The sequence below is a fragment of the Polistes fuscatus genome, unplaced genomic scaffold, assembly GCF_010416935.1.
Source record: "Polistes fuscatus isolate 324 unplaced genomic scaffold, CU_Pfus_HIC Scaffold3, whole genome shotgun sequence".
Classification (NCBI taxonomy): Eukaryota; Metazoa; Arthropoda; class Insecta; order Hymenoptera; family Vespidae; genus Polistes; species Polistes fuscatus.
Genome location: NW_025113107.1, coordinates 8984593 through 9004793, shown reverse-complemented (window position 1 = coordinate 9004793; position 20201 = coordinate 8984593). Strand labels below are relative to the sequence as shown.

At 32.2% G+C, this 20201-nt stretch overlaps 1 protein-coding gene across 9 annotated transcripts in view; it reads right to left on the bottom strand.

The window, feature by feature from the left end:
- LOC122519104 (protein tincar) overlaps window positions 1-19719 on the bottom strand; it is a 166671-nt gene extending 146952 nt beyond the window's left edge. For 6 of the 9 annotated variants that reach the window (XM_043638338.1, XM_043638346.1, XM_043638345.1 and 3 more), the window contains exon 1: window positions 19318-19719. The gene's annotated coding sequence lies outside the window, so the exon portion shown is untranslated. The remainder of the gene's footprint in view (window positions 1-19317) is intronic. The other 3 variants (XM_043638340.1, XM_043638343.1, XM_043638344.1) reach the window with 1 other exon arrangement.
- Window positions 19720-20201: the final 482 nt, after the last annotated feature.

Below are 20201 nucleotides of genomic sequence, written 5' to 3'. Positions count from 1 at the left end.
ATGTATTCAACAAATTACGCTCGTTTATAAATTTTCCTTTATAAAAACCATCTTCTTATTTCGAATATTTGTCGAATATTACATTAAATGTAAAATGATCAACGTTATATAGTTCATGCTATTAAAATGTATGTGTATGTGTGTGTTAAAGAAGAAAAGGAGACAAATATAGAGAAGCGGTAAACGTTTTTACTGCACAACATCGTTTGTATGCAACGTTGAACGCATCAACGAGTCTCGGCGAAATTTAACGAGAATAATCGACCCAGTTGGAAGGGGGGAAAGGTGCAAGGGAAATGTCTAGGTTCGTTTATCAGTATCGATAATGCATTATGGCACATTTACAATGTCATAATGGAGTCAGTCATAGTGAGAAAGGAAATCGCTACGAAAATACTAACGCGTGTGTATGCGTATGTGTATTTAAATACACATACATTAAACGATCCTTTTTTTTTTTAAATACAATTACAAATGCAAACTTTATCCCGAAAATGATTTTGTATAAAATAAATATCGATAGAAATGACGAATCCTGTGCTCGTGTAAATCTTTTATAGTTCACTGGGGTTGGATCAACAAATTGATTAAAAGGAAATCAAAAATTTCGTTAACGATTCATACGCAGTTGCGAAAATTGTTGTTTTCAAATTTCAGCCTGATCGCGAGTACATTTTCAAAATGGTGGACAAAATTAAACGATAAATCATTGAAAGGGTTTTGTGATTCGCGGCACGTATACGTTATGAAGGTATATATATATACATATATATCTTTCGAAATTGAGTAGGGAAGAAGGATAAAACAAAAAAAAAAGACGAAAAAAATAAACGAGAAAGATATAGAAGAGAAAGGAAATTCGGGTATCTGGTGAACAGCGAACTACTCGGGCAGGTGTCTCACAGTGATTGCAACGTCGTTCTCTTTCATCGTTCTCCGGTTTATTGTTGGGCAACCCAGCATAAAAGTTTACTCGACTTGAAATAATTGTCTATTAACGATTGAGAATGAGAGAGAGAGAGAGAGAGAGAGAGAGAGAGAGAGAGAGAGAGAGAGAGAAAGAGACAGAAAAAGAAAAAGAGATGGAAAGATAGAAAAGTAGCGAGCGAAAAATGGAAATTCACGGAGACGGAAGTGTTTCCATTGGTCCGTGGACGACCGATAACAATGGCGGTGATGTTGTTATGCAATCCTGACGGAGAAGACAGGTTCTAGCGATGCGTGTAATCACCGAAAATGCGAAAGAAACATTTATCGGCGAGGCAGAAACGCATTTATTCGTTCGTTCATTCGTTCGTTCGTTCATTCGTTTTTTTTTTTTTCGTTTTAAAGTAAAACTTGCAAAAAATATCATTGAGATGGAAAGATAGAAAAAAATAAAAAAAAAATAAAAAATAAGATAATAATATTTATATATTTATATAATATTTATTATTTATTATATTTAATTTATTATTTTTTTATTTTTATTTATTTATTATATTTAATTTATTATTATAATATTTAAATTTATATAATTTTAATATTTAATCTTTATACATAGTTTTAATATTTATACATAATTCTAGTTATTATACATAGTATCTAGATAGAAATAATGTCAGTGTCCGCTTAAGTCTATTCTTAAATAATGAACTAGCATAAACTTTACACTGTGTGGTTTTTACCAAATATAGAATACGATGGTTCGATTGATAAAACTATAGAAATAAAAAGAGAGAAAGAGAGAAAGAGAATACAAAGAATGGATATATCGACCGGAAAGTAAAGTTCGACGTACTTTCAGTGAGAATGGAAAAGCGCATCGAGGAATCAACGACTACAGAAACACATTTATTTCTAGGTTCATCGGGGAAAATATGATGCGAAACGTTAGTATGAAAATGTACGTAAAATTGCTAAAAAGAATTATGAAAAAAGCTCGCTTGTTCGTTCGTTCGTTCGTTTTCTTTCCAAGGTACGTTAAATAAAATGGAGATATGCAAGGTGTTTTCTAAACAAAAAAAAGAAAAAAAAGGGATGAAATAGAGAAGAGAAGAGAGTTTGCAAAACGATTCGAGAGTGTTCCTGTTCGACACAATGGCAGACGTGCTACCAGATGAGAGAGCGAAATAAAGAAATAAACAAAAAAAAAAAGAAAAAAAAAAAGAAAGAAAGAAATAAATAAAGAGGAAAAAGAAGAGAAAAAAAATACGTCGAGATTCTATTGCGTGTATGGAGAGTAAAAGGAGAAATGAGAGAAGGGATGAGGCGGAGCGATCAGTAAACAGGTTTCCTGCGAGTTCTGCAGAGAACTGTGTTATTGTGCGACGATTTAAAACGCTTCCCTCTTTTACGTCGATCGGTATTTCAACAATTACGTTTAAAACTTTTCTAACCAACCCCTTCCCCTTTTGGCTATTGGGAAAAATTCGAGTTAAGAAAGTTTTCTTTTTTGTTTTTTTTTTCTTTCTTTCTTTCTCTCTCTCTCTCTCTCTCTCTCTCTCTCTCTCTCTTTCTATCGAAGATTAAAGAAAAGTAAGTAAGTAAAGTGTAAATGTAAGTGTGTAAATACAAAAACTTCGGTTCGAGTTAGAAAAGTTCGATTTAGAGTTAGAATTTCTAAGCCAATTTCAACGATATACAATGTCGGTTTCATTTCGTGCTACAGACTACTGTCGATAGAAACACTTCTATTAATTCTTCGAATTTATCTGACACGCTGGAAATAACCATACAAATTTATTAACTCTCAAATTACAATAATAATAATTATTTGCCGCTGTGACATATTTTTTATATTTCAGGAACGTGTTAACACATTTGCTGACTGACATTTAACCGAATATCACAGCATATATTAGCTTCAAATATAAAACAAATTAATAAATTAAGAAATAATATTACGATTTAATAGATTTAACAAGAACGTAGGATAAAAATGAAATATTTAACAATCAACGAAATTGAAAGAACGAATTAACAATTAAAATGTTAATATATAATAACGTAGGACAATATTTTAAAAGACAGTAAATATAATAACTTCCATTTAGAGTTAATAAAATATTGTAATAAAATTCGTTGATTTTAAAGTTAGTCGAGAGAAAGCATAAAATATCCGGTAATATGGTTAGGGGGGTTCTTTGTTAGAGGGTAGAATAGGAATACCGAGTCAAAAATATTATATAAGACTGTTATATCACTTGATCGAGTGGATAAAAGCGGCAAATATAAAAGAGAAATATAAAAAGGAAAGAAAAATAAGTGATAGGTGGTAGATAGGCGTGGAAATATCTCTACCACCGACACACAAACGATCATCGATGGGTCGGGTCGGATCCATCGTATAAACTATAATTTAATGCACAGATATATACCAGACAAACAGCTCACCGTGCAAGTGCGAGAACGAGTACGCGCCATTTTCTTGTAATTTAAAATATGCTGGCCGTGTAAACGATAGCCTCGCTTTTCTCTTCTCAATGCAGCACAGCAGCATAACACACACGTATGTGTGTATGTGTGTGCAACGAAACCCCCTTGTTCAAAACTCTCTTCCATCTTTTTTCTTCTCTTCTTATTCTTCTTCTACTACTACCTCAGTTGCCGTAGTTCTCAAGTTTCATAAGACGACGTAAGAATACGTGAAAAGAGGGAAGAGCCAGCAAAATTTTTGCATTCCAACGAAAGAAAGAGAAAAAATGAGAGAGAGAGAAAAAATATAGAAAACCGCGAGATCCTCTTATATTCTATGCGAGGAGAGATCGTGCTTTCCCTTGACTAAGCTAAAGCACAGGATCTGCAAAATTGTGTTAAAATAATCAAATAAAATGAATATACATTCGTAATTGTAATAATAACGTTAATAGTAATAATTCGTAATAACTATAATAATATCTATAAGTTAATGTCTATCTATAAAATGCCAATAAAATTATTAAATAATGATCAAATGAAATTCTTATGTACCCGTATGATGATGATAATAATAATAATAATAATAATAATAATAATAATAATAATAATAATAATAATAATAATAATAATAATAATAATAATAATAATAATGACGATGAGAATGATAATAATAATATAGATTATAATCATTCCCAATTTGCATAATAATAATAATAAAATGTTCTCTTCGGTCGTAATATCAATGCTCATATAACTATAACATAATTAAAAAAGAAATTAGTTAATTTTTTTCTTAACTTAATTATAGATAAATACTCTTCGAAATATCGCACGAGTACAGACCAAGACACGAAGTCGTTAAAAATGAGGTCGGCAGGAGATTATTAAAAAAATAATTATATATATATATATATATAAAAAAGAAAATAAAAGAATAAAAAGAATTTTCGAACAATTCGTAACGAAACTTTTCGTCGTCGTACGAAAGTAAGTACGACCGTATTTACTTGTATGCATAGCCATATATATCAAGAGCGCCGATACAAAATTTAAACGAAGAAGAACTCGAGAGAAGAGTGGAGTGGATCTCGCATACCTGCGGAGCAGGTGTTCCATCGAAGACCGGCTTTTCATTCTCTTTCCTTTCTTACTACCCCACGCACCCACACATTCTCTCCTTCTCCCGACACACACACGTACACACACACATATATATAACATTGTATACACGCACACGCACACATTCCTATAGAATGTCTCCTAAAGATTTTCTCATTTATCTAACGTAAATATTTTTTCCGATTTACCGGATTTAGTTCGATAAAAAATCAATCGATTTTTGTGATCTCTATTCTAATTTGATTTGAATTAATTTTCAATCTTCTTCTTTTTTTTTTTTTTTTAGAAATTATCTACAATTGTAATTCTGTTTATTCAAATTTAAAAAATAACTTTGTAATATACATAAAAAAAAAAAGAAAACAATTATAATAATACAACAAAATTAGGCTAAACTTAAAATGTAATATAAAAGAAGGAATATAAAAAAATGTTTTAATTGATCTCTCCACATTAATGAGTATTCTTGCATCTCGATTAATTAGTAACAATGAATGACGCTCTCTCTCGTTCATTTTTTTTTTTCTCATTTCCTCTGTAGTATAAAGGACCTCTCTACCAATCGTTCGAATGCTTGGCCCGATGCCCGATAAAATTTACTGCATTTTAATTACGCGACCTCAGCTGGCGAGTTGCTGCTGCTATTGGTGCTGCAACTCATCGTATCCAGACGATGCAAACGTTTTTTTCAATGATCGAAAACCAATATTATTATTCAACATGTTTTTCTTAATGATTCCAATCACGGATATAAATATCAATAACAAAAAAAAAAATGAATATTTTGTTCATACTAAACATGCTACACAACGATATCGTCGATAGAAAAAAATAATTAAAATCTATTTTTATTCTTTCAATCTTCGAATCACCTTGATACACCCACCCCATACTTAAACTCATCTTGTAATCTATTTTTCTGCATGTGCGATACATCTGGTATGAAAAACTCGTTGATACCAAAACACCACAAGAAGCAGAGATCCCGAGAGATAAATTTATCATGGGCCCATCCTCTACTCCATTGCTAACAAACTCTTCTTCTTCGTCTTCTTCTTCAACACGAGCTGAAGGGTCGCCCAAATGACAAAAATAACTTCGAAGGCTGCACCGAAAGCAGTACACCGAATGCATAACCTCATCTAGATTCACCTGATCAAAGTGAAATTAAGATACCAGATAATTACATATTATTACACTGACCAATAAATTTGTTGATTTACTTACATTGAAAAAACGATATTTTAAAAGTTTACTAATTTTCATCAGAATAAAAATAAAAAATTTCTAAAATTAAATATATTCAAAAAGTTAAGCTCACAAATTTGAAGAGAAGTTTTTTTGTTTGGATATATCAAATATAATAAATAATATATTAAGTACATATAAATGTAATATAAAAAGATTTAAAAAATCGAAAAAAACAAAGATTGCTATCGATACAACGGATATTGAAAAGAAACAAAAATATGCCTTCCGGCATAAAAAAGAAACAGAAAAACGTAGGGCACGATATCCGAAATGTCAGTGGTCGCAATTACTTTATGACGATGATTATATAAAAAAAAAAGGGTGTTTCGGACTGTCGAACGAAGCAGAAAACGCAGCTGCCCATAACTCAACGTATTCGTTGTATTTTTCTGGTGTAAAAACTTTTAACCAAGAAAGTGGACCCCTCCGAGTTGCAATTTTCTCCATATTTGCCATATGGCAGAAAAATTCTTCTTCTACCTTCACCTCTCTACCGATCAATCGTATATCTTTTCTTTGTTAACCACAAAGCAGATATCGGTTGAAAGATCTTCTTTTACAGCTCGATTTTACAGCTTCCGAGGATCGATCTTTTGTTTTACAAAACTCCTTGGACTTCGAATTGATTTTCAATCAAATTGCTAAATTATTTATTATTATATTTAAAAGTAGCGTGCACGTTTAACCCCTCGTAATCGTTAAAAATCAAAATTGAATTTCAATTATGAGGAAATCATGAATAAATAGAAAGATTCTCGATTTTAAATATATTAATAATATCAAAATTTTCATCCATCTATTTGTAATTCCTCAAAGGCAACTGCCTTTGCCCGATTCGAATGAAATATTGTTTTATTGATCAATACGCATTTCTAGTATGACCAATTTTGTAAATTGTCATTTCCATCACCCGTTAAAAGCATTGTTAACCTAATATTTCAACAAATTTACTAACCTAAACATTTCCTAAAATCACGTAAAATTTTTCAATAAAATTACAAATACGTCAAAGCTATCTCTCTCTCTCATAATAATTATTTCATCAAATTATTCTAATCTATTATTAAAATTTATACATTTTATATCAATCTATCTGGAGAAAAAAAAAAAAATGAAGGGTAGCAATTTCGACGAAAGTAGAGAAATAAAACGAAAAAAGAAAAAAAAGAAAATATGATTAATCGATCAAGTAAATAAAACATAGGATATGACAATCCGTCCCTTAAAAGCTCAACATAGCCCTCGTAATAGAAACACAAAACCACAACAATAACGAAAGGGTGACCGATCCAGACGAAACATTGGGAAGCAGTAAAAGCACTAACTCCTCCTCCAAGAATGAGTGAAAGAGATAGATAGATAGATAGACAGACACATTGATTGAACCAATGTATAAATGTATAGATAAATTACACATGCGTAATACATACCAGAACATATATGTGTATATGTAAGTATATACAACGTTTCTCGTTCCTGCGGTTAAACTTTCTGACGTGAATGCGATCATTGGCCGAGTACTACGAGAGAGAGAGAGAGAGAGAGAGAGAGAGAAAGAGAGAGAGAGAGTTAGAGTAAAATTTAGCATGGGATAGACAACAAAAGGCAATATGTTCTATGTATGTGTGTCTGTGTTAAAGAGAGAAAGAGAAAGAGAAAGAGAGAGAGAGAGAATGAGAAAAGCGTAGAAACACAAAGGGCGTCGCTGCGGCCACTGCGCCACGCCCGTCTTTTACAGTCGAGAAACCGAAGCTCGAATATAGTGCTGTTTATTGTTGGAAGTGGCTTCTTTTATACTTGACGTGACGCGAATAAGAGAGAAAAAGAAAGAACGAGGTACTGATTAACCTATGACCTATTCTCGTTCGAACACCGACCGATAATCGTACGATTATATCAATCTATCTTTTTTTTTTGTACGCTTCTTCAAATAGACGATACTCTATGATACTTAATGGAAATAAAATTGATCTAATTCAAATGAAATCGCTAATTATCACGACTATACGATATTATCAATTGTTATTTATTATTTCAATATTATTCCTCCTTTGATTCGTTTTACGATTAGAAATCGAAAGGTTCGTATAAATTGTTGATAAGATTTTGCGTTGAATTAATTCAATCGTATAAATTATGAATATTATTCCGAGATTTAATGAGAAAAATATTATTGAAATAAAAATTTGTAACTATCGACAACTTTCGTAGAAAATATTTTAACTATAATTTATAATGCGTAGAGCTATAATGCGTACGATTTAAATTCTAAACGTCACCACTGAACGACGTTTCCTGTCCTTGATAGAATTTGAACGTGCACCTATTATGGTCCTGTCAACACATTTTGACTAATCGATTCATTATATTAAAACTTAGTTCCCGTGGTTCATTTTAAACGTAACACGTATACTCTTTCTCTTCCTTTGTACGAAAACGCGAACACGCAACGAGAAACACAATAGACACGATAGGAAGGAAATAAGCAGAGGACTATGGATGGCCCCCTGCCCTTCCTCTCTCTCTCTCTCTCTCTCTCTCTCTCTCTTCCTCCCTCTCGTAAATCATCCCTTAGAAAGGCTATTTTCATGCTCGATCCCGAAGAGAGAACACTCCTCGTAAAATGTCTGCAAACGTAATTGCGTTCACCGAGCATCTCGTTATTTTTTCTTTCTTCTTCTCTCTCTGCCTCTCTCCCTCTCTCCTTCTCTGTCTCTCTTTTTTTACCTTTCTTTCTCAAATGTGAAATAGCAATATATACATACACAAACAATTTACAAGCAAATTCTGTATAATACTGCATTCCTATTAAACGATTTCATTCTAAAACTGTTTAAGAATTGTAACCAAATCTTCTTCAACATAATTTCATTCTTAAATCGTTTAAAAATCTGAGTAAATCTCATACAACATGCAATGAAATGAGTTTTTAAATGGAAACGCATGCTACGTCCAATTTACGTAGGAAAATAAGATAATATTTTTTAATTCTAAATATCTCTCATATTCGTGGAATATGAAACATTGATATTTCAACGCATTGGTTTTTAAAACATCTAAATTTATCTGGGTGAATTAAAAAGTTGCAAGCTTTAACGTAGAAACAATTTGTTGTTATCGGTCAAACTCGCTTTTATTATTCGACGTAGTCTCAAAAACTTGTAGAAAATAATACACTCGACAAATTGATCTACCCAATCTCGTATTTATTCTACACTATCTTTCTTTTTTCTATCAATCGTAGGATACGTAATTAATTTTATTCATTTTTATAATTCGACCCTATATGTTCTGTATTAGGTCTTTTCTTCGTGTAACATAAGTTCGTATATGATAATAATTTTTTAAGAAACTAACAATCATGTTATACAAGGAGTTACCTTTATCTAATATATTTCTAACAATATTCAAACGACGACAATACACTGGACCACGCAAGATAGTGCTCTAGAATTTCTATTCTCTTTTTATTCTACGAACCAACGGATAACGATCCTTTCAACGAGAATTGTCGAGGTTAGTCTGGAGAACGTCGAAACTTTCGTCTTCGGCAGTTTGCTACGAGAACTTGGACACCTTTGTTACAGGAACTTTCATCGAGCAGCTATAACTTCTGAAAGCTCGTATCTACAGTTTAATATTATACTTATAATATTCTTTATTCGAAATATTAACGATCAAATATTAACTAATAATGAAAATTATTTTCCTTTTATTTTCTACAAACAAAAATTCGCTCAAATATTTCATCTGAAATATGTGAAACATTAAAAAAAGAAAAAAAGAAAACCGGATACCTACTTATCCGGTAAACAAATATTTGTTCGTTTATGTCGGGAATTAATATTTCGTTGTACACAAAGAGATAAATTTTTAATAATTAAATTTAACGTGAACGATTAAAAAATATGAAGCGATAAAAATGATTGCACATGTCACGTGATTCGCAGATGATAATTTAAATTTCGTTTCGAGTCGCGTTCGAAGGTCTCGTTCGGATTTATTTAACCGGATATGTTTCACACTCTCTCTCTCTCTCTCTCTCTAACTCGCAGTTCATATTTCAATTCGTCGACCAATATATACTTCAGTAGGATAATATCTTTCTCTTATTTCTAAATAAAACTAACCGAGGAAGGAAATATCGAATATACATCAAGATAAACACATATACACAAGGTTTTGATTAAACGAGTTCTTCCTTATAAGAAAAGTCATCGTTTTTTTTATCGAATCGCAGGTCCTTTGGATAAAACATTTAATGAATTTTTCGAGAAGACTACCTATTTTACTTGACTGAAAACTATACGTATTTAAATGTAATATATATTACGTATGTACACTCTGCTCGTGAAAACTCGAACGATTTCGTTAAATGTGTTGTGTTGTGTGTGTGTGTGTGTGTATGCTAAAAAGAGATAACTTGGTGATATTAGCTTTCTATCTCTTTCTTTCTTTCTTTCTTTCTCATATCCAGTCTTCCATGTAAATATTCCTGCTAAAATGAAAACCGGCCACCGAGTAGAGAAATTGCGACCGCAGATTTATAATCTATTCGAGCACATTCGTCTGGCACGCGTAGCGTAAATGCAGCCTCCTGCTCACCACAAAAGTCTCACGCTTCTCTAAGACCCTCTCTTCCCCATTCCACCCTCCATCCATCCATCTCTCATCCATCTCCCATCCATCTCCCATCCTCTTTTCCCTCAAAGTCCAACACATCGACCACGTGCCCAGAGAAATCCTTCGTCCTCGTGCTGACACTCCTCTTTCCTTGCCATCGCCCTTCCTTTCCTTCCTAACGTGGTTTTCATACTATTTTCAATAACCACTTTTGCGGTACTCTGGAATTTTCGAGGAGACGACGAGAGAGAAATTAACGAGACAACTTAAAGAGATATTCTGTATAACTGACACGAATATATCAATTTGATTGTTGGTATATTCATTTATTTTTTTTTAATATTTTTCTCACGCGTGTTTCGACTGTGAAATTATGTAATAGAAAAAATCGATAAAGTTTGGAAAATTAATCAATTTTTCAGGTCATATTGAATGTTTCATTGAAAATTTAAATTTAATTTAAAAGATCAATAAAGGCGACAGTCAGGTTTCAATTTTGTATCTTATCTATTTTCAGAGAACAGATTTTTACAAAAGCCACTACTTTTTAATTCAAAAGATTGAAATATTCTTGTAATACGATGAGAATTATTATCGTTTCTTGATGAAAATTGAAATTATTATCGTTTCTTGATGAAAATTGTTCTGTGCTTCGAAGAGATCTCAATAGTTGAATTAAAAGATCAAAGAATGAGAAGGGGAAAAGAGATAGAAAATAAATTCTATTATGCGCTGAATTTCCACGACTTTAATCGAACTCTTCGACTCGAGTTTCGCTTATTAGCAAATCTCAATAATGAAATTAATTAACTGTAATGAACTGCTTCCTCCAAAGAACAATCTTTCTATTGTGTTATCGATACATCTCGATATTAATATTAATTCTCATGTCCATTCTTGAACGTGTCGACTATTTAAATCTACAATCAAACGAATGTCTTAATTACCAAATTACAATTAACATTACGAATCTCTTTTCATTCTTTTTTCGCTACAAACCTAAATCTTAATTATTAAAATAAAATTAACTAAAAGTTTTTATTTATTTTCTACATTCAATATTTTAAGATAAAATCAATTAAATTATCTAAACCGATGTTTTATACTTTGTTTTTGACAGTAAAATTATTTAAATATCTGAAAATTTGTAAAAATTCTTACTGTCTGAAAGTATTTTAAAACACGTTTGTCAATACGTCGTTCAAATAAACGTTATTTTTACGATTATAAATATAATTAAATACAAATGTAGATATATTTTCTTCATAGGTCAATAATTACGACAATTAAATTTCAACTTTGTATCTTTTCTATTTTCGGAAAAAACAATTGTCAAAAATTCGTTACTTTTAAACACAACAAATTGGAAAAACTCTTCAACACATTCCCATGAAATTAACATACGTGATTTAGATAGATGGTTAAATCATTAATACAATTCTACTTATATATCTCGAAATGAAAATTGGATTAAGGAAAAAATAAAAGGCGTAAAACCGTTGAAATAGCAAACTATAAACTTTTTCGATAAGTAGAAGCTTTTCCTTTTATTTTCCTGAATCCATCGACAGAAAATTTATAGAAATATAAGACGCGGATATAGGTATAACTACTGCAAAAGTAATAAATCGCGAGTTACATTCGCGTCTTTTTCGATGCAACGCGACACTGCCTTTAAAACGTTAAGTTCGTTTCGTCGAGCGAAGAAATATCGGTCTTTGATATCGAAATGAATTTTTCCAACTTCCCAACCTCTTTTTCCACCTCACCTCCTCACCTCCTCACCTCCCCCATCCCCCTCCCACAATTCTATCGTTCTACCTTACAACGTCGGCTGTCTGCCATTAAATGCCCGTGAATTTCTCTCTATGAAAGTGATAACCATGAAATGGGTTCCCCTTTTCGAACGTAAAATCTATAGGCAGATATAGTTATAGTAATAAAATCTACACTTTTGGTCTGCAACCCTTCGATGATCAAATTTAAACTACTATAAAAAGGGATAAGTCGGTTAATGTTTTTTTTTTTATTTTCTAATATATTTCCTTGATTATTTTTTTATTATCTACAATATCGGAAACAAATATTTCACATGTTTTCGTTTTATATAAACATTTTTGTTTTTTTTTATTTTATTTTATTTTTACGTTAATATTCGTGAATATACTTGCACAATGAATAAAGTTATAAACAATAGATCCGGTGTATTAGTCGATTTTGTAATTAAATCAGAAACAATGAAAGATTTGTAATGTATTGGTATCTCAAGTGAAGAAAAAAAAGAAAAGCAAAAAAATAAAAATTTGCGCAATCGTATGCTTCGAACGTAAAAAATACGATGTGTATTACCGAGGCATCATTTTTCAAATCTCCTGCACAACTTTAAAATAGTCCCAGCCACTCCCGAAAATGAAAGGATCATGTAAATGAGCAGGTAGAGTTACGAAACTCTCCTGGAGCACTTGAAATATATTTTCATTCTCGAAGTTGCTCGCGAAACGATAGGAAACGATATGAAAGGAATAACGAAATGAAACGATATAAACCTATGTTTGAAAAGCTTCAGGCATATTTCGTTCTGATCCTGCCGATAAAATCTAAAAAGATTTACTTCGCGATAAAGTGATCGTTAAAGATAAAGTTATGGTTATGTGGTATTTTAATATAATATTAGCGAAAGCCAATCTCGTTCGAATCAGGTTCGATCGATCGAACTTAGTGAATAAAAGAAAAATAATTTATAAATAATACGTATCTTATATTTCTTTTTAACTTTTAATTTTATTTATCGTTAAGTTTTCTTTCTATTTGATAATTTATTGTTTCGGTTTAAATGATTTTTTTAATTGTAAATAATAATTCAATAAAAAGCAAATAGAATAAGAGTAACAGTATACATATAACATTTTCTCTTTCCCTCTCTCTTATACTGTTTATTTTTATTTATCTTTGACTGTTGAGTGATACATAATGTTTATATTTTTCTATACCTCGGATACTTCCATTTAACTTTCGACGCTAAAGTTCAAACGTCACTACAATACACGTTATAGAAGACCCTCGTTTTGATGTTCCTTATTCTGTTTAAATTTTCATTATATCAGATAATTTATTATTACGTAATTTAGTTTCGGAACAGCTCAATGTAATACAATATCCAATAATATAAAATATATACGTGGGTGTATTGAAAAAAATTGTTAATCTTACATAGAAACCATTTTGTTTTGATCCAACTGACTTTTATGAATGAAAACATTTTTTTTCTTTTTCGAGACTCAAAACTCTTCAATCCACTCACGTATATATTTTTTATTATTATATATAATATTAAATTATGTAATATTATGATAACATTATTTCCTTGAAATATAAAAATAATACACAGAAAAGAAAATTCTAAAAAGAAATATGTAAAAAAAGTAAATCAACAATTGTGTTTCAAATAAAATCATAATATTGAACAGTTTGAGAGTTTACCATACCAACAGTTCTCGAAACTTTCTTACTATCAGTATCTCCCGAAATTCGAAACCATGGTCACGAGATATGCTCCAACTCGAGAAATCGCTGCACAGTAAAAAACGACCAAGTTTTGCTTCCCGTTTACCGTGGTTTTTTGTACTTTGTCGAGTCTGCGTCACACACGACCGTTACGAGGTAACAGCTGTGTAAATTCTTTTCTTCGAAACTCCTACGAAATTAAAAGAAAACATCCTACCAAAGACAACTACTATAGAAAATCCACAATCTAACTTATATCACTATTGCAAAAATAATTTTAACGCGTGCATACAGATCATCGATTTATCAAACACTTTATAAAATATTCTATAAATCTAAAATTAATTATTTACACATACGTTAGGAAAATTTGTTCAATAAAAACAAGATCCATTATTTTTTCGAAAAGAAAGAAATACAATTATTTAAAATAATCCTTACTACCTATTTGATTTGTTTCATAAACATTGATAAACTCAGCAATTTAATCTACAAATTCATCGATAAACAAAAAAATTCTTTTGAAAATAAACTGCGCATGGAAAGAACATCAGAGTTTTTAATTAAATTGAAATACATTTGAGTTAAAACATTTCACAAGTATATTTCAATATTAAAAATAACAATTAATAAAGTTATCTATTTTTTTCACTTCTTTATTTTTTAATGGAATTGATGTAAAATATTAAATATAGTATCACATTCAATAATGACTCCACAATGGAAATGGTTAAACAACGGTTAACGTATATTTAGAATAAAACAAACGTATTCGCAAAACAAATAAAAAAGAAAAACAAAAAAAAACGCGCACACACACACACACACACAAAAAGAAAGAAAGATGGTCGCCTTTACGCATACGTGATGACAGGGCTTGGCCTACTTTAGGGAGCAGAGCTTCATAATCTTCGCATGAAGCAGTATCGTGTGTATGTAGCTGGAAGGAAGGAAAGACTCGCGGCTATGAAACGAGCCCTGAGGCCCTTAGTGAGCCCTTCTTTCCTAAATAAGGGCGTAACCTATCAACTAGAGCTTCGTTTGCGTGTTCTTTGAATGTAGCAGCGTGGACAACACAAATATACACACATACACATACACAAACACCTGCAACCTGCACTCTCTATATCTGCAGAAAATATATACATAGATATATAAAATATGGTTTATGTGTTTCACGCAAATGGGTGTGTGTGTATGTGTGTGTATGTATGTGCGTGGGTGTGTATAGACCTCGAAGATAGGAAAAGGGTGGTAAATATTACTGTAGCAAGGAGGGTCGCTTGGTTAGCAAGCACCGACACTTTACCACCATCATCATCAAACGCGTTCATTCAAACTCAATGAGAAAAAGAGAGAAAAAGAGAAATAAAAAGAGGGAGAAAGAGAGAGAGAGAGTCGACTCATTGCTTTTCGATATCAGGACTCGCGCAATCATTCATTTTCATCGTACAAGTTCCCCTGTTCCCTAAATTCAAACTTCAGGAAATATAATCGCAGAGGATAGATAGTAAGGTGAGAAAGGTGATGCTCGATAAATTTATCCCTCCCTTCGTCAACGCCGATTTAAGTCGTAATTAATTACGGAACTCTTTGATTATCCAGAAATCCATCTCGTTAGTCGCTTTTAATTAAGTATCACTATTGTTATCGGACTCGAAGATATTTGCTTCGATCTAAATGAAAGTTGTAACGATGAACGAAAAAAAAAAAATTCTTATTCCTTCAAATTTCACTAATTGTAAATATTTTCGAAAAAAAGCTATATGCACAAATATCAAATTTCGAAATATTTGTCCTGCATTTAAAAATCGGTAAAAGATACGAAGTAAAATGTACGAAATGTAATCAAATTATTTTTCCTAATAACATCAATATTATTTACAATCATTGTTGGAAACAAAATTTGGAGAATTTTTTGTACTTATTATTTTCTAAAATATAAACAAGCATAATGCGGTAAAGTTTAACTTATGAGAGGATTAACATCATTTTTAAAATATAAAAAAGAGTTGAATTGATTGAAAATATCTCGAGTAAAGATCGTTAAGTGTTGAGAAAAATGAAAAATCGCGATATTATAATGAAAGATCGTGATTTTATTGACATAAACATTTTATTGAAAGATAGTTGAGTAAAATAGAAGAAGATGCTTCGGTCTGCTGTGGCACGTGCCTTACTTGATTATTACACAACACCGGTAATCGTGAATGAACAGTGAGAAATCTTTACGGTAGGTTAGCTTTCACGAGACCGACACAAGTTCCTCGCTAATTATCACCGTTCAACGCACGTTACAAACACCTACTAACACTATCTACGAACAGAAGAGCTCCACCTCGGTCAGAGAAACTCCTTTCTTAACCTAGTTACGGTTTCACGGACTGTAAACATCCAACAATATAAAAACTCAACATTGATTTGTATTCGCGATAAAAAAGAATTACTCGGTCGATCTTTTTTCTCGCTGATTATCGCGAAATAAATAAATAGAGCACCATATTTCTTTACTCTTCTTTACTTTTTAAATCAATTGAAAACTATTTGAGAAATATCAATTTTCTATTCGATCGATATTTAACAGCGTCGCAACTTTCTAACTCTATCTTCGTAAAAGAAAAAATAAAGAAATAAAATAAACAAACTGAGAGAGAGAGAGAGAGAGAGAGAGAGAGAGAGAGAGAGAGAGAGAAAAAGGGAAAAGAAATAAATTCAAACCAAGTTGAAATCTTTCCTTATCTATCTCCCTTTCTCCCGTCGTGTTGCGATTTTCCGAAGGTGCTTCGCCACACCACCTTTAACCCTCCCGGAACCCTTATTCCCCGCTGCAAGAAAAAGCAGAATATACCAGTAAATAAATTCAAACCAAGTTGAAATCTTTCCTTATCTATCTCCCTTTCTCCCGTAGTTTGCGATTTCCGAAGGTGCTCGCCACACCACCTTTAACCCTCCCGGAACCCTTTATTCCCCGTTCTCGTGGCAAGTACAATAATCCTTCTGCATCGAGGCACGATAGACCTACGTACAAATACATTCTCGAATACGAGTTTACTGTGAGTGTGAGCGCACGAATAACGGTCCATTGTGTGAGAACAGGAGGAAGAAACTCGTCTCCACCCGCACCTTTCTCCTCCCACCACCCCTTGCCCATCTCTCGTAGTCCACAGTGAACTCCTTCGAAAGGACCTAATCTCAATCGATCGATCGATCGAGATCGATTAATTATCATGGTTTCTTTCTTCCTTTCTTTCTTTCTCTCTTTTTCTCTCTTTCTCTTTCTCTCTCTATCTTTGTCTATCTTTCTGTACTCTATTACGACATGTCACGTTCCTGGCATTTCGTTTCTGGAAAAATGTTCCGAAGCTGGTGATGCTGCTGCAACATCCGGTTACCCTTCCCTCTCTCCCTTCCCACTTTTATCGTTCCTTTGGATTCTACCAGTTTCCGACGCCATTTTGTACAGAATCTCTAGCCTAACTTCCACGTGAAATTCTTCACACGTTTAATCTACCGACAGTCTACATTTATTTATTAATACTGTAATTTGTCTAATATAAATTATATTTTTCTACGATTGAATGCAAATAATAATGGAATAATTTATTATCAGATTAAATAATATAACAGTAATATTTTTGGATAATATTATTTTTCTACTCTATCCTAAGACGATGATTTTTTCCATTTTATTCTTTCTAATCCCTCAATACTATCGTTTAACTTTTCGACCCTTTAACTTTCCATAGATTGTTTTTTAGTTTTTTACTCGATATCGAAAAATCCTTAAACCGATTATCAACATTGTCATAAAATACGATAGAACTTGACTACGCGGAATACTCGTAACTTTGTAAAAAATGTTTTCATAAGATCCGAATCGTCAATTTATTTTAAAATCATTTAAAAAAAAAAAAGAATCTTTGTTTGAAATTATTTCGAGATTTTATCTCTTTACGCGCTCTTTCTCCCTCCCTCCCTCCCTCCCCCTCCCACCCTCCCTCCTTCCTTCCTTCCTATCCTCCCTTCCACCTCTTCCCACTTTTTGTTTATACACCTCTTGTAACTTAAAGACAAAGTCGAATAACTTTGAAAGGCTCGCAGCGGACTCACTTTCGTAATCCGATAGAATCCTCAAGCGCGATTTTCTCAAGTCCTAGGAAGAAGTTTGTTAGCTTCCAGACGTTCCACGTTTCTACGGAAATTGAAGAATGTACATCTTGAGATACGAAGGAAATCCTCGTTAATATTTTCTTTTTATCACGCCATAAGCAATTAACCTGATATAGTCATAGCTCATTCCTTAACCTCAAAACATTTCTTACGATATCGTTTCATTATCAACCATCTTAACATTTATAATTAAGTAACCATATCCTTCTTCTCGTAACTTAAACGAATGGAATTAGTTTAGATCGCAATATCGTTTTATAATATTCGATAACAATTAATCTGATAATTTTATATAATTACTTTAACATTAAACGTACAACGAACTTTACAATGATAAGATTTGTTACTCCCAAAATAAATTACTGCTTCTTCTAAAACTATGTGTATAAAAAGAAAATACATGCCAAATTACGGATTAATTAATATTTTTCGAAATGATAAAAACTATCGAATGAAAGAGTTAACATTTAAAAAATCATTACTGTGTTATATTGTCGAAAATAATATTCAATTGAATTTGTGGTGCAAAAAACTCGCGCATTGATATTATAAACAAATATTTTATACGATTTCAATTAGTAAAGTAACATGTTGCGTGATAATAATTAGTTCATAAAAAAAGAATACACACGACACTAAAGAATAGCGCCCAATAACAACATTCGATCTGACACAAATAGCAAACGAAAATCCAAACAAACATTTATGTGTATTTATAGACGCTAGAGAAAAGGTAAGCGTTAAATAGCAATCTTCGACGTTTAAGATAAGTTCGAAAATGTAAATATTCTAATATTTATTTCTGTTTAATAATGTCCTATCTTATTGCTTATTCCGGAACACAGTTATCACGAAGAAAACAAAATTAGAACACATCTTTCTAACGAATATTAATCTAAACGTAATAACAAAATAATATTCAGAACACTGCTTGACAGTATTCATGAAACTTCAATTAAAAAAAGAAAAAACCGACAAAACGTCACATCGAGAACGAAAGGAAAAACGAAGGAGCAAAATAAAAGAGAAGAAAGGAAAAAGGCGGAAAAACTGGTATTGCCGTACTTGACGAATACGCGTAGTAACATCAACTTCACACGATTTCGTCCACCAATCAGAAAACTCGTAAGATAACAGAGACGACACAACGTTCGAAATCACCGAGCAAAATACTCCAGAATTTAGATTAAACGTTATTTCATTAACTGTATCTTAGAAACAGTAAAACGATATATATAAAAATTAACATACTTCTTTAACTGAACTTCAAAATACCTCGAAGAATAAGCACACACGCTCGAGTGATGATCCTTAAATTTCCTCCTGCGACAGAAGCAGGTTCGTCGACGGGTTTGGATTTGTTTGAAAGCATCCAACGTCCTTGCGATCTCTTCTTCTTTGGATCCTTTCTCCTTTATTATTTTCTTCTTCGTCTTCTACATTCACAACACAAAATATATTTACGACACCACTCCGAAATAATAACGATATTATCGACTATTGATTTATCGCGAGAAGAATAAAGATAAACAAAATAATAAACAAGATTAAAAGTATTTTATATATACGTATATATATATGTGTATATATGCACACACTGATATAGAGAACGGAGCGACAATACGGATACACACTACACGGCCGACGTCCACGCTCGTTCTGAGGTAGCCCGGCATCTCGCGGTCCTACGCGCACAAGGGCCGCGCATCCGCGTTGCTGATTGGCTACCTGACTCCCACCAATCGCTACCCCCACCAATGCTAACATCCCAGGCCACAGGGGTTCTCCGGAACACGAGACAACCGCCAGAGAGGATAATACGGCGCGCTTTATCGTTTCTCTTACTGCTTTTTCTCAATTATACAATGCCATTTTCCTTTTTTCTATTTTACGATTTTCCTTACAACTTTTCTTCGATAATTGATCAGTGTCGAAAGATATTAGATAAAAATCTAATCAATTATAATAATCGATTGTTTATTCAACTTTATTTACCACGACTATTCTTTCTTTTTATTAAATCGAAGGACATTCAAGATGGCAGATTATTCGTCATTTTGATTAATAATTTTGAATTTTATAACATCTTTCAAGACAAAGAAGGACTAAGAGAACAAAACATTTCGTCATTTTTC